Source organism: Pelophylax lessonae (genome assembly GCF_965119305.1).
Source record: "Pelophylax lessonae genome assembly, chromosome: 6".
NCBI lineage: Eukaryota > Metazoa > Chordata > Amphibia > Anura > Ranidae > Pelophylax > Pelophylax lessonae.
The window spans coordinates 104,553,259-104,565,802 of NC_138773.1; positions in this window are offsets into that span (position 1 = coordinate 104,553,259).

The window sequence follows — 12,544 nt, forward strand, 5'->3', positions numbered from 1 at the left end:
CACTTTGTAAAGAATATCCAATCATGTGCAAGGGAAAAAAACAGCACTTTTTTCTTGCACATAAATGGATGAGGAAGTCAGCACAACTTCACCTCATTCACTAAAGGAATTCACTCTGGGGAAAATTGCTTGGCAAATTTCAGACAACCATAGATAACATTATCTTGTAGTAACTATGTTGTTAGCATTGGTTGTTACATGCAATGCCAAGCCGCTGCAAGCAAAGCCAACAGAATACTGCATGTATAAAAAAGAGGATTCACTCCAGAAATAAAGAGATTATTCTCCCACTCTATAAGACTCTGGTCCGGCCACATCTGGAGTATGCTGTCCAGTTCTGGGCACCGGTCCTCAGGAAGGATGTGCTGGAACTGGAGAGAGTCCAGAGAAAGGCAACAAAAATAATTAGGGGAATGGAGGGCATCGGCTATGAGGAAAAACTACAAGCACTAAACGTATTCTCTCTGGACGATTGAGGGGGGATATGATATCAATGTACAAATACGGCAGTGGTGATGAGCCTAGCATAAGGAACAAACTTTTTAGAGAAAGGGAATATAATAAGACACGTGGCCACTCACTAAAACTAGAGGAAAAATGGTTTTACTTCAAAATACGTAAGGGGTTCTTCACTGTCAGAGCGGTAAGGATGTGGAATTCTCTTCCACAAGCAGTGGTATCAGCAGGGAGCATCGATAGTTTCAAAACCTATTAGATGGGCACCTTAAAGACCACAACATACAGGGGTATACAATGTACAGTTAACCACAAACACGCACACACACATCATAGGTTGAACTGGATGGACTGATGTCTTTTTTCAACCTCACAAACTATGTAACTATGTAACTAAAAACTTTTGAACTCAAAACCATTCATGCTTGCTTTATTATCTCCTGGATTCTAGCTGTGATGCCCAAAAATACCATTTTGTACTACGGCAAAAAAAAAAAATTGACAGAGATTCTAACCTTTTACATTATCCAGAACCGATAAAAAAGCTGGGTTTGGACTTTAGTACCTATTTCTATCTGCCCCAATTGTATGTTAGGTACTTGTTTTATTGGGCTTGAATTGTATGCAATGTTAATAAACCTTTTCCCAAGACTCCAAAGTGCATGTTAATACTGGCATTTACAGGTGCATCTCACAAATTGGAATATCATGAAAAAGTTAATTTATTTCAGTAATTCAATTTAAAAGTAAACTCATATATTTTAAATAGATGCGTTACACACAGAGTGATATATTTTTAAGAATTTCTTTCTTTTAATTTTGATGATTATGGCTTCTAGCTAGTGAAAACCCAAAATTCAGTATCTCAGAAAATTAGAATATTAGACCAATAAAAAAAATAATTTTTAATACAGAAATGTTGGCTTACTGAAAAGTATGTCTAAGTACAGTATAGTAGGCACTCAGGGCTACTTTTGCATGAATTACTGCTTCAATGCGGCGTGGCAGAGGCCATCAGCCTGCGGCACTGCTGAGGTGGTATGCAAGCCCAGGTTTCTTTGATAGTAGCTTTCAGCTCATCTGCATTTTTGGGTCTGGTGTCTCTCATCTTCCACTTGACAATAGCCCACAAATCCTCTATGGAGTTTAGGTCAGGCAAGTTTGCTGGCCAATCAAGCACAGTGATACCATGATCATTAAACCAGGTATTGGTAGTGTTGGCAGGTGCCAAATCTTGCTGGAAAATGAAATCAGCATCTCCATAAAGCTGGTCAGAAGAGGGAAGCATGAAGTGCTCTAGAATTTCCTGGTAGAGGGCTGCGCTGACTTTAGACTTGATAAAACACAGTGGACCAACACCAGCAGATAACATGGATCCCCAAATTATCACTGACTGTGGAAACTTCACATTGGACCTCATGCAACTTGGATTCTGTGCCTGTTCCTCCAGACTGTGGGACCTTGATTTCCAAATGAAATGCAAAATATTCCACCACAGTCCCAGTAAATTATGATGAGTGTTTATATATACTGTATATATATATATATATATATATATATATATATATATATATATATACCGTATTTATCGGCGTATAACACGCACTTTTTTCCCCTGAAAATATAGTGCAAACAGTGGGTGCGTGTTATACGCCGATATTTTTTTTTCCAACAAGGGGGGGGGGGGGGGGGGCGGGGATCACGTGGTCCGCCCAGCCTCTCCTGGCCCTGGGACAGCCCTGCCAGCGTACTCTGCAGTTAAGAAAAAAATCACTGCCAGCCCTTTTTATAGATACTTACTACATTCTATCACTGTCATTGAAAAACGCTGCCTCTAAATACCTTGTTAGCTTCATTCTTGCTGGCTGCTCTCCTCCTCCCGCTCCTCCTCCTCTGAGTGTAGCTTCAGATTGGTGGAGGAGAGCGATCACATGACCGGCCATTAAACGTCAGAGAAGAGCAGTCACATGACCGGCCATGAAAGAACGGAGCTACTGAGGTATTTAGAGGCATCGGTTTACAATAACAGTGACACATTGCAGGAAGTATCTATGGAAAGGGGCTGGCAGTGATTTTGTTTTTACTTTAGAGTACGCTGTCAGGGCTGTCCCAGGGGACTGGGGGTCTCCTGGGAGTGCAGGGGGGCTGTGCAATGTAAAGGGGGCTTTGTAATAAAAGGGGGTATGTAGTGTGCATGGGGGGAACTGTGCAATGTATAGGGGGGCTGTTTAATGAAAGGGGCAGTGTACTGTTATTTTTAAATATTTAAAATGTTTTTTTCCTAAAACTTCCCTCTTAAAGTGAAGGTGCGTGTTATACGCTTGTGCGTGTTATATGCCAATAAATATGGTATATTATATGTGTGAAGCACCGCCTGTGATTAGTAGTGATAACTTTATTCCACTGGATAGTCGTTTGTGTATATTTGCTACACCACCACCGTTAAAAATATCTCTTGCAGGTATGAGGTATATGTTTTAAATATAGCATAGTTTATGATCTTGTTAAGATTGATCTTTTAAAGTGATCTTCCAAGTGGCCTTTTTGGGATTAGGCTTGTCTTCACCGGATACAAGATTTGCACTTTTGGCTCTTTGAATCTATTGTTTTTCACCATCTTTACCTACATCATGGAGATTTGTCTATAACCTCAGGTCTTAACCCAGAAGATATAACCCTAGATTTTGAGAAGTCTGGAATACTTGGATCTCGTCTCCTGTGTACATGACTTTATAATTTTTTCTTTTTGTTTCTTGCAAACTATAAATAGACTTAGATCTTTAACTACTGGACCTTTCAGGGGGATTTTTTTCTCCCATGCACTACACATTTTATAGATGGTAGTTTTCCAGAAGGGGGTCTTTTGTTTTTATGTTTATTGTGTTATAGATTATAATTGTTGATTGCGTTTCACTATATTATTATCATATATATTCCATGTGCTGCTGTGGTGTTTTAAGTAATCCTACATAAATAAAGTGTTGCGCTGTCATGTACTAAAATCATAAAATCAAAAATAAATTCAAGTATAAGCAAATCCACCAAAAAGTCCAGCAATAATCTTTAAGGTAGACAAATAAAGAAGAGAGAACAGAGCAGCGCCACCTGAGTGTAGTATTAAAACAATCCTTTATTGGCATAAAAGGTAATGCACTCACATGAGTGATAGGAAAGCAGGCTTTACAGCAAGTCATCCGATCCACTGCAGGGGAGGCAGGGGAGGTGTGGACAGCCTGGGTCCTGGCTGTGTCAGTGACTTCTGGCACTTCCTGGTGTCCTGTCAGGGTCACAGCTTCTCCCTCAACACATCTGGCGGGAGCAGGGCGGTGCTAGCGTTCGGGGCATGCACGCCCCTTCGTCAGGCATTGCCTAGAGACCAAAGGAAGCTCCCTCTTATATGGCTAGAGCTGGAGCCAGTGTCATCAGTTGTCAGGGAGATGGGGGAGTGGCTTGAAACAGAGACGAGCTAGTGTACAGCTGTGATAGATAACGGCTGAACATCCGAGGCTGATTGACCCTATGTGCACTTGTTTGGAGTATTATGGGTAGTTATGCAAGACGCTATTTAAGATATAAGAATATACTATACTTGAATATTGGTCTGCCATCTTAGATGAGGTGTTCTGATGGAAGTTCCCACGTTGGGATTAGGGGGCTGCTATAGAGTAGAGGGAAAAGATAGGGGGTAATTTGTACGGTGTCTATGCGCACAAGTGAGACTTATGTGTGTGAATCACACGTGGTCACATGACGATAAAGGAGCCAAGGTTTTTCCCCCTATGTGCACTTGTGTTAAGTATTATTAGGAGTATTTATAGAGATGGTATTTGAATAATGAGGCGCTCAGGACCGATAGGATCAGACAAAAAAAAAAAAAAAAAGGAAAAAACTGTGATCTTAATGCACTTTGGAATTAAACAGATATACAGATATACTGTAAATGAATTATGGGCAAGTGTCTTTTCTTGGGGGTCCTGTTGGGAGCGGAGGGGAAGGGGGAGGGTTTTTCTAATGCTGTTTATGTACACAAAAATGGCGAATCGCACGTGCATGTTTTTTATTCATATGTTTGCGTATGTTTGCTATATATTTTTGCACATCAATATCCACATGTACCTGACATACAGGGTGGCCTGTGTTCGATTAGGAGACTAGTTATCAGATTTATAATAGTGGGTTGACCTCTATCTCTTCATTGAGGCCCCCGGGGACCAAAGTATCCAAGCGATAAATCCAATAGGATTCACGGTTGCATAGCCATTTGAATCTTAACGCTGGGGGAAGCTTTTGGGGGATGGCTTCGATGACCCATACTTTCAGTTCTCTTGAGGACTGGTGGTGGTGTTGGAGGAAATGCTTGGAGACGCTGAGTTTGTCAGAACCAGCTTCAACGGAGCATCTATGCTCCCCGAACCTTTTCCGCAGAGTGCGTATGGTGTGGCCTACATATACACGTAGGCTGCAGGGGCACGACAGGCAGTAAACCACGAATTCCAAGGAGCAGGTATAGAAGTCCGAGATAGTATAGGTTTGGCCTTTGGTATGAAAGCTTTTTTGACCGTGAGTGACATGTTTGCAGGTCAGACAGAGGGATTTTCTGCATTGGTACATGCCCTTGATACTGAGGAAGGTGAGGGGGACATCAGCTGTGTGGGATGGGGTGGTTTTGATTTTACTTGGTGCAATCTGGTTCTTCAAATTTCTGGCCTTCCTATAGGACACTTGAGGATGATCTGGGATGCTGGATCTGAGGTGTGGATCGGCTTGGAGGATTGGCCAATGCTTCCTCAGCATGCCCTCCATTCTCCTAAAACGGGTGTGGAAGGTGGTAGAGAATCGCAGGGGCTGTTCAGTTGTTGTAGTCTGACTTTTTTCCTTTCTGGGAAGTGGATTATGTTCGTAGAGGCTGAATGCTTCGTCGACCAGCTTAGGAGGATAATCTTTTTCAGAGAATTTATTTTTAAGGTGCTGTCCATGCTTGATATAGTCTGTCGTTTTTATCTTTAAGTTGCATCCACTTGTGCACTTCAATATGATAAAACATCTTCACCAATCTTCATGCTCCAGTTTTGCTCCAGCTACAGGATTGGTTACCAGAACGTAAGTCCTCAAAGCAAAGAAGGTCTAATATTGCTTTGAATTTCCCTCAGGGGGATGGATGGCTTGAATTCCTTTACAGGAGTATGGATGGCTCTTTCATACTCGGACACTGCATATACTAGAATCCAGTCTCATACATAAAAGAATGAAAAAAGAACCCAATAGTGTAGTAATTTCTTCCAACATTTTATTAAAAAAATACTTGAAATACTGATAAAGGAATTAATACAGAACAGACTCCACTGTCCGAGCTGGTAAAGATCGGTGAGATCAGTGAAGATGTTTTATCATGTTGAATTTCACAAGTGGATGCCCTTTTTTTTAAATCAGAAAAAAGTTTATTGTGTCAAATACTCATACAGCAAAAACAAAAAGAAAGTCACAGTGCAATGACATATAAAAGTAGGCAGACATGTACATTTCTAGTAAAAGAACACTAGCACTCCTAACTCGAGCAATAATGTCATCTATAGTATAGGTATAGCACATTAGCACTGCAAGTTAACTTAGAACACAATCAATTACCTAAAGTGACACGTAATCACCCAATGGAAACAAATAACACTTAAACAACCAAACCAACAAAGGAGAAAGCTTGAAAATAGAAAAGAGAAAGAAAAGAAAGATTTAACCGCTTGATTCACAGTTGGCCAATGGCCAGAATAACCAAGACCATCTAGTCTCCTTCTCATCCCACCCACAATACAGGCAACCCCACTGCGAAACAGCCATAACTGGTGCTGATTGCAAGCACAGTTCCCAAGTGTCATCGTTTATGTCTCCCAAATCCCCGGTCCATCCCCGTAACCCCAGTAATGCCGGGTTCTGTATGGTCATCAATAGGGTAGAATATATGTAGGAGATCATGCCCTTTCTGTTAGTGCGTGGATGCACTTTAAAGGTTATTGTGGGATTTTTTTTTTTTTTTTTTTTGTGTATTTGCTTATACTCAAATTTATATTTGATTTTATGATTTGGGCACATGGCAGTGCAACACTTTATTTATATAAGGTATTCCTGGTATCATAGTATTCTGATATCTGTGAGTGCTGCTTTACTTTATTTATTTGTGGTTAATTTTGCACTGATTTTTGCTTCAGAACTAACCACGGATTTATTTTTATTATTGAGTATTTCAAGGAATATTTTTACATTTGTACCAATCAGTAGGAATATAATATATTACCACAAGCAATAATAAAGACAAATGAAGGATAGCGACAGGTATAAAATGCAAGCATGCAGTGGTACCTGTACATACAGTATATGAAGCAGCTTTCAGTATTCTCTGGCTTGGTCAAATAATGGACTGCTCTGATCAGGCAAATCTTTAGCACTTCATAGTGCTAAAACTTTCCTACCACTCTATGTATGCTTTGACCAGTAAGACTTTCCATCACAGTAACTGTCCAGTAGGGACACGTGGAGGTAGGACTTAGTGACGGGCTGAAGCACTGGGACTTTGCCTGATCAGAATAACCTGGCATTTGGCAAACCAGAGAATACTGAAAGTTTGTACAGTTAGAGTATGTGCAGGCACTCTAGGTATCAGTATTCATAAATGAACAGAGTTTATTTAACCACTTCAAGACTGGAATGATTTGTCCCCTTAATGACCAGGCCCTACTTTGCGATTCGGCACTGTGTTATTTTAATGGCTGTACCCAAACAAAATGTATGTCCTTTTTTCCCACAAATAGAGCTTTCTTTTGGTGGTATTTGATCTCCTGTGCGATTTTTACTTTTTATAATATAAACAAAAAAAGAGCGACAATTTAAAAAAAAAAAAAAAAAAAAACAATATTTTTCACATTCTGCTATATGACATTCTCAAAAAAAAAAAATGTAAAAAATCCAAATTTTTTAACATCTTAGGCCAATTTGTTTTCTGCTACATATTTTTGGTAAAAAAAATTGCAATAAGCATATTTTGATTGGTTTGCACAAATGTTATCGTGTCTACTAACTACAGGAAAGATTTATGTCATTTTTATAGTTTTTTTGCATTTTTTTACTAGTAATGGCAGCAATCTGCAATTTTTTGTGGGACTGCGACTTTGCGGCGGACAGATCGGACCCCTGACTGACATTTTTGACACTTTTGGGGGGACCAGTGGTATTACTACAGTAATCAGTGCTAAAAATATGCACTGTCACTGTAATAATGACACTGGCAGGGAAGGGGTTAACACTATGGGTGATCAATGGGTTAAATGTGAGCCTAGGGGAGTGATTCTAACTGTGGGGGGCGTGGCTTCTGAAATCACCATAGAGACATGTGATCCTATATAGAAGGATCACATGAGCTCTGTGATCATTTCAGGGAGAAGGACGGTCGGCTGTGTTTACAACAGCTGACCACTCTCCTCTCTCAACGGGGAACGATCGTGGGTGTCAGGTGGCAATCGGAGCCGCCTGACACACGCATCAGCTTCCCCGCTGACGAGCAGGGTCAGAAGCGCCCCGCAGGTGGCGCGCGCTCGCCCCCTAGACTTCTGAGAGTGAGCGACGTAGACCTACGTCGCTTTGCCCAGGAGCGGCTGCCTGCTGCAGTAAATCTGCGGTAGGTGGTCGTTAAGCGGTTAAGTTCAATTTTTTTTTTCACTATTCCATGCCATCACATTATTGTGCCGGCCTCTGAAGTACAGGGGCCCTTTAAGAGCAAGAATGCATCATTGCAACACAGCATGCTAACAAATAATGGTTAATATAGTGAAAGAAATATATACCCAATACTTTTTGCAGACCTCTACAGTTTCATGTAGATAATATGGGAATATGCTTTACAATAGTTTCCTAACCTTCAGGCAATTTACAGCTTCAATTTAGATCTGTTCTCACCCAGAGAGATCAAAGTATTCATCTTTTCATTCAGAGAGTTTACAGCTCAGTGGGCGGACTCTGGTTACACGCTGCAAATGTAATAGTAATGGCCTGAAAGCTTATTTTATGAATTCCATGTTAATTTAATGACATGACGTGTGATATTTAAGATAACTCATCAAACCATGACCTTAGAGGAAAGGACAGATAAGATGAAGAAAGAAAATGTGATTAGAAAACGGGTGTTATGCACTACTGCAATCCCTGATAAGGTGGAACTAAATCTTTCTATCCTTTATAGGCAAGAAAGTTAGCCCCTTTGATCTGCAGTTGCCATGGTGCTGCACATGTGATAAGTTAGGACACCCGCCAATGATGGCTTGACGATTCGAGAGCCCAAGCACCTGTGACAGTTATCATTCCAGGCATGACACATATAAGGCTATCCCTTAATCTTACAGTGCTTAATCTCTTAAAGGGTAACTCCACTTCCATAGGAAAAAAATTGCAAATAAACAAATAATTAAATAGCATATACAATTGAGACACAAGTCCTATTTTAAAGTATAAATAAAGGCAAAACTTTTTTTTAAGTTTTTGACAGAGAAGAGAGGCATTAAAAGCCCTGTCAGTTTTTATTGCTGTCTTTGCCCCCCGTTAGGGAGATTCACCCTCTCTATTTGTCCTGTTTACCATTATAATTGAAAGTGAAAGTAAAATCCCAAATTTTGGGTTGTCACCAAAAAAAGTAATAGAGGAGAAATCTTCCAATTGGACACTAGATTTGGTGACATGGGGGTCGAGGAGGGATTTTCTCTCACTTACTGTTTATCAATTGGACAAGAAGTGAAGGAATACTGTTGAAGTCAGCGCCCTATCGGCAAAGACGTAACGCGTATAGGGGGCCTGTCCTGCTGCTCGCTGCATCCTCTTAGCTGTGCGGATTGTATCTGTTACAAGCATTATTCCAAGAAGCTGTTTGTAAGTACCTCTATGTAATAAACGGCTATATTGATTTACCGGCACGGAGAGCATTAGATCTTTTTTTGCTTTTCTTTATATGCTGTGATCTCTATGTGCCCCCTGTGTGAGAGTGGCACCATTGCGGTTACCTTGTCCCTGTGTGTCCGATAGGGAATCCTCCACACTATCTGGTGATACCTTCCTGTGACCCCTGAGGGGTAAAGCTTGTTCTGGCTCAGCTTCCTGGGTCAAAGCATAAGGTGAGAGGCTTATGTCTCTGGTGGTGGCGGAGTGGAGCACATTATTTTGTATTAAGCATGATTATTGGGTGACTACAAGCTTTGGACACTGGAATGCACTTATGATTTATGGACACTTAAACTGCACTTCTTATTTTATATACAGACTGATTTTGAATATATGTTACACTATGTTTCTGGCGCAGCACTTTTGATGTTTGATAAGTGAAGGAATATCTCCACAATTGGACACAGATGATGGAAAAAATCTGACAGGGGTTATAATCCTTCTGTACGCTATCCAAAATGAAAAAATATTTTTGCCCATAGTTCTACTTTAATTGAATGTTAATAAAAACGGCCTTTCCTTTTAAATCTGCAGCTCTGTAATGTTCTGTAAAATGTGATGCAATATGGCTACCTGGAGGTGTTCTGTACACAGAATGTGTACAGAACGCCCCCCAGAAACATTATTTCCTGCATGTGTGAATGGCTTATTGATTTCCCTAGAAGTCTACACTACACATTTTTTGGTGAGATACTCACAAAAGGAAAATTACCTCTAATGGGATACAGATCCTGCCACCTTCCTCATTGGCGCCCTGCAGGTGCAGCAGCTGGCTGACATGGGCACAGAGAAACACACAGGGATTTTTTCAGAATAATAAAAGGTATGAATCTGCAAAAAAGTTTTTTGAAATTCCTGCAATGTTCATAGATCACCCAGAATGTTTTTTTTTTTTTTTTTTGCCAACAAAAGTGGAGTTACTCTTTAAATAAAGCAAAAAAAATGTGTATATAGAAATATAAATGTAAAAAATACTAAATTGCTAAAATACCACCCAAACCAAATGAGTTCATGACAGCACATACAAATCATCTAGACACTCCTTAGTGCTTAGATCTACACCCTGTAGTACATTGATATCCCAGGTATAGGATAAAATAAGAATATCTTTTAGATAAGCATGAAATAACAAATTAACAAATAATTCAAATAACATCAGTACATTAAGGGCTCTTTCACACGGGCGGTCCGATCAGATCCGCCTGTCAGTTTTTTAGGCGGATCTGATCGGATCCTCCAGGCAGCTCTATGGGGCAGCGGGTGTCAGCGGAGGTCACCTCCGCTGACACCCGCTGCCATCCGCATCCGATCCTGTGCTGAAATCTGGACGGATGGAAACCCTATTTTTCCATCCGTTCAGTAATCGGAGCGGAGCGGATCTGATGAGAGCGGACAAGCGGTCCGCTCTCCTCCGATCCCCCATAGAGGGCAGCGGGTGCTGAGACACCTCCCTCTCCGCTCTGCAAGCGGAGACGGAGCTGTCATCTGCCCGGCTCAGCGGGGATCGCGGATCGATCCCCGCTGAGCAACACGGATCCGCCTGCGGAGGCGGACCGTGTGAAAGAAGCCTAAAGCATCCCAAAAAGCCAAAGGCATGCATTGAATATATTGTAACCGTATTGGACTACAGAAATGACAGTTGGAAGGGGATTGGTTTCCATTGGCAACTAAAACATTTTCTGTAGAACACTTTTCATCAATCAGCCTAATTATGTCAAGAAATCAAACTTAAAGTACAACTAAAGGCAACATTTTTTTTTTTTAGTTTTAGGTAGAGTGGAGAGGGGTTAGAACATTTGTCAGTTTTTATTTAAGTCTGTGTCCCTGTTAGGGAGATTCATCCTCTATGCTAGCCCTGTTTACCATTATCATTGAAAGTGAAAGTAAAGGAAAATACCACATTTTGGGTTGTCCCCAGAAAAGTAATAAAGGGGAAATCTTCCAATGGGGAAACTAGTTCTGGTGATCTGGGGGTCCCCAATGAATTCCCTTTATTTGCAGAGGTTTCCTCTCACTTCCTGTTTGGCTATGGGACAGGAAGTGAAGTGGAATCTCTGCAATGTGACACAATTGGCAAAAATAAAAATCTGACAGGGGTTATAACCAGTGGCGTAGCGTGGGGGGTGCAGGGGGGGCCGGCCGCACCGGGCGCAACATCTGGGGGGCGCATCCTGCAGTGTCACTCTGTCTGACATTATATATATTACTAACACAGTGTCATCACACACTGTTTGCGGCTGCCGCCATCTTTAGGCTGGGAGATAGCCGGCGGGCGCCCTATGGCTGGAAATTGCCCATTGGCGTAGCGTTGCAAGCCAAGCTCCGCCTGCACAGCTCAGTCAGCTCAGCGAATCAGCAGCCTTCTTTTCACTCAGCCGCCTGACGCTGTCACAGGAATCATTTATCTCTATCTTTCCAGTTGTGGTGAGCACAGCGTGAAGAGGACTGAAGAGAGAGTTGTGAGAGGTGAGGTGAGACCATGAGAGATGTTTTTCTGGACTGACAGACACACAAGGCATCTAGGGAGGGAGGAGGAGGGGGGGGAGCAGCCTGGACGGGAGAGCACTGACTGCAGTAAAGTGAAAGTGGAATTGTAGGGGAGGTCAGTGTAGGTGTCAGTGGGGGGTGGGTCAGTGAATGGGGGTCAGTGTAGGTATCAGTAGGGGGGGGGTTAGTGAAGGGGGGGTCAGTGTAGGTGTCAATGTGGGGGGGGGTCAGTGTAGGTGTCAATGTGGGGGGTCAGTGTAGCGGAGTCAGTAAAGGGGTCAGTGAAGGGGTCAATGTGGGGGGGGGGGGTCAGTGTAAGGGTTCAGTGAAGGGGGGTCAATGTAGGGGGGTCAGTGTAGGTGTCAGTGTAGGTACCAATGTGGGGGGAGGGGTCAGTGTAGGTGTCAGTGAAGGGGGGTCAGTGAAGGGGTCAATGTAGGGTGGTCAGTGTAAGGGTTCAGTGAAGGGGGGTCAATGTAGAGGGGGGTCAGTGTAGGTGTCAGTGTAGGTGTCAATGTGGGGGGGGGGGGTCAGTGTAGGTGTCAGTGAAGGGGGTCAGTGAAGGGGTCAATGTAGGGGGGTCAGTGTGGGGGGTCAGTGTAGGGGGGTTAGTGTAGGGGGGTCAGTG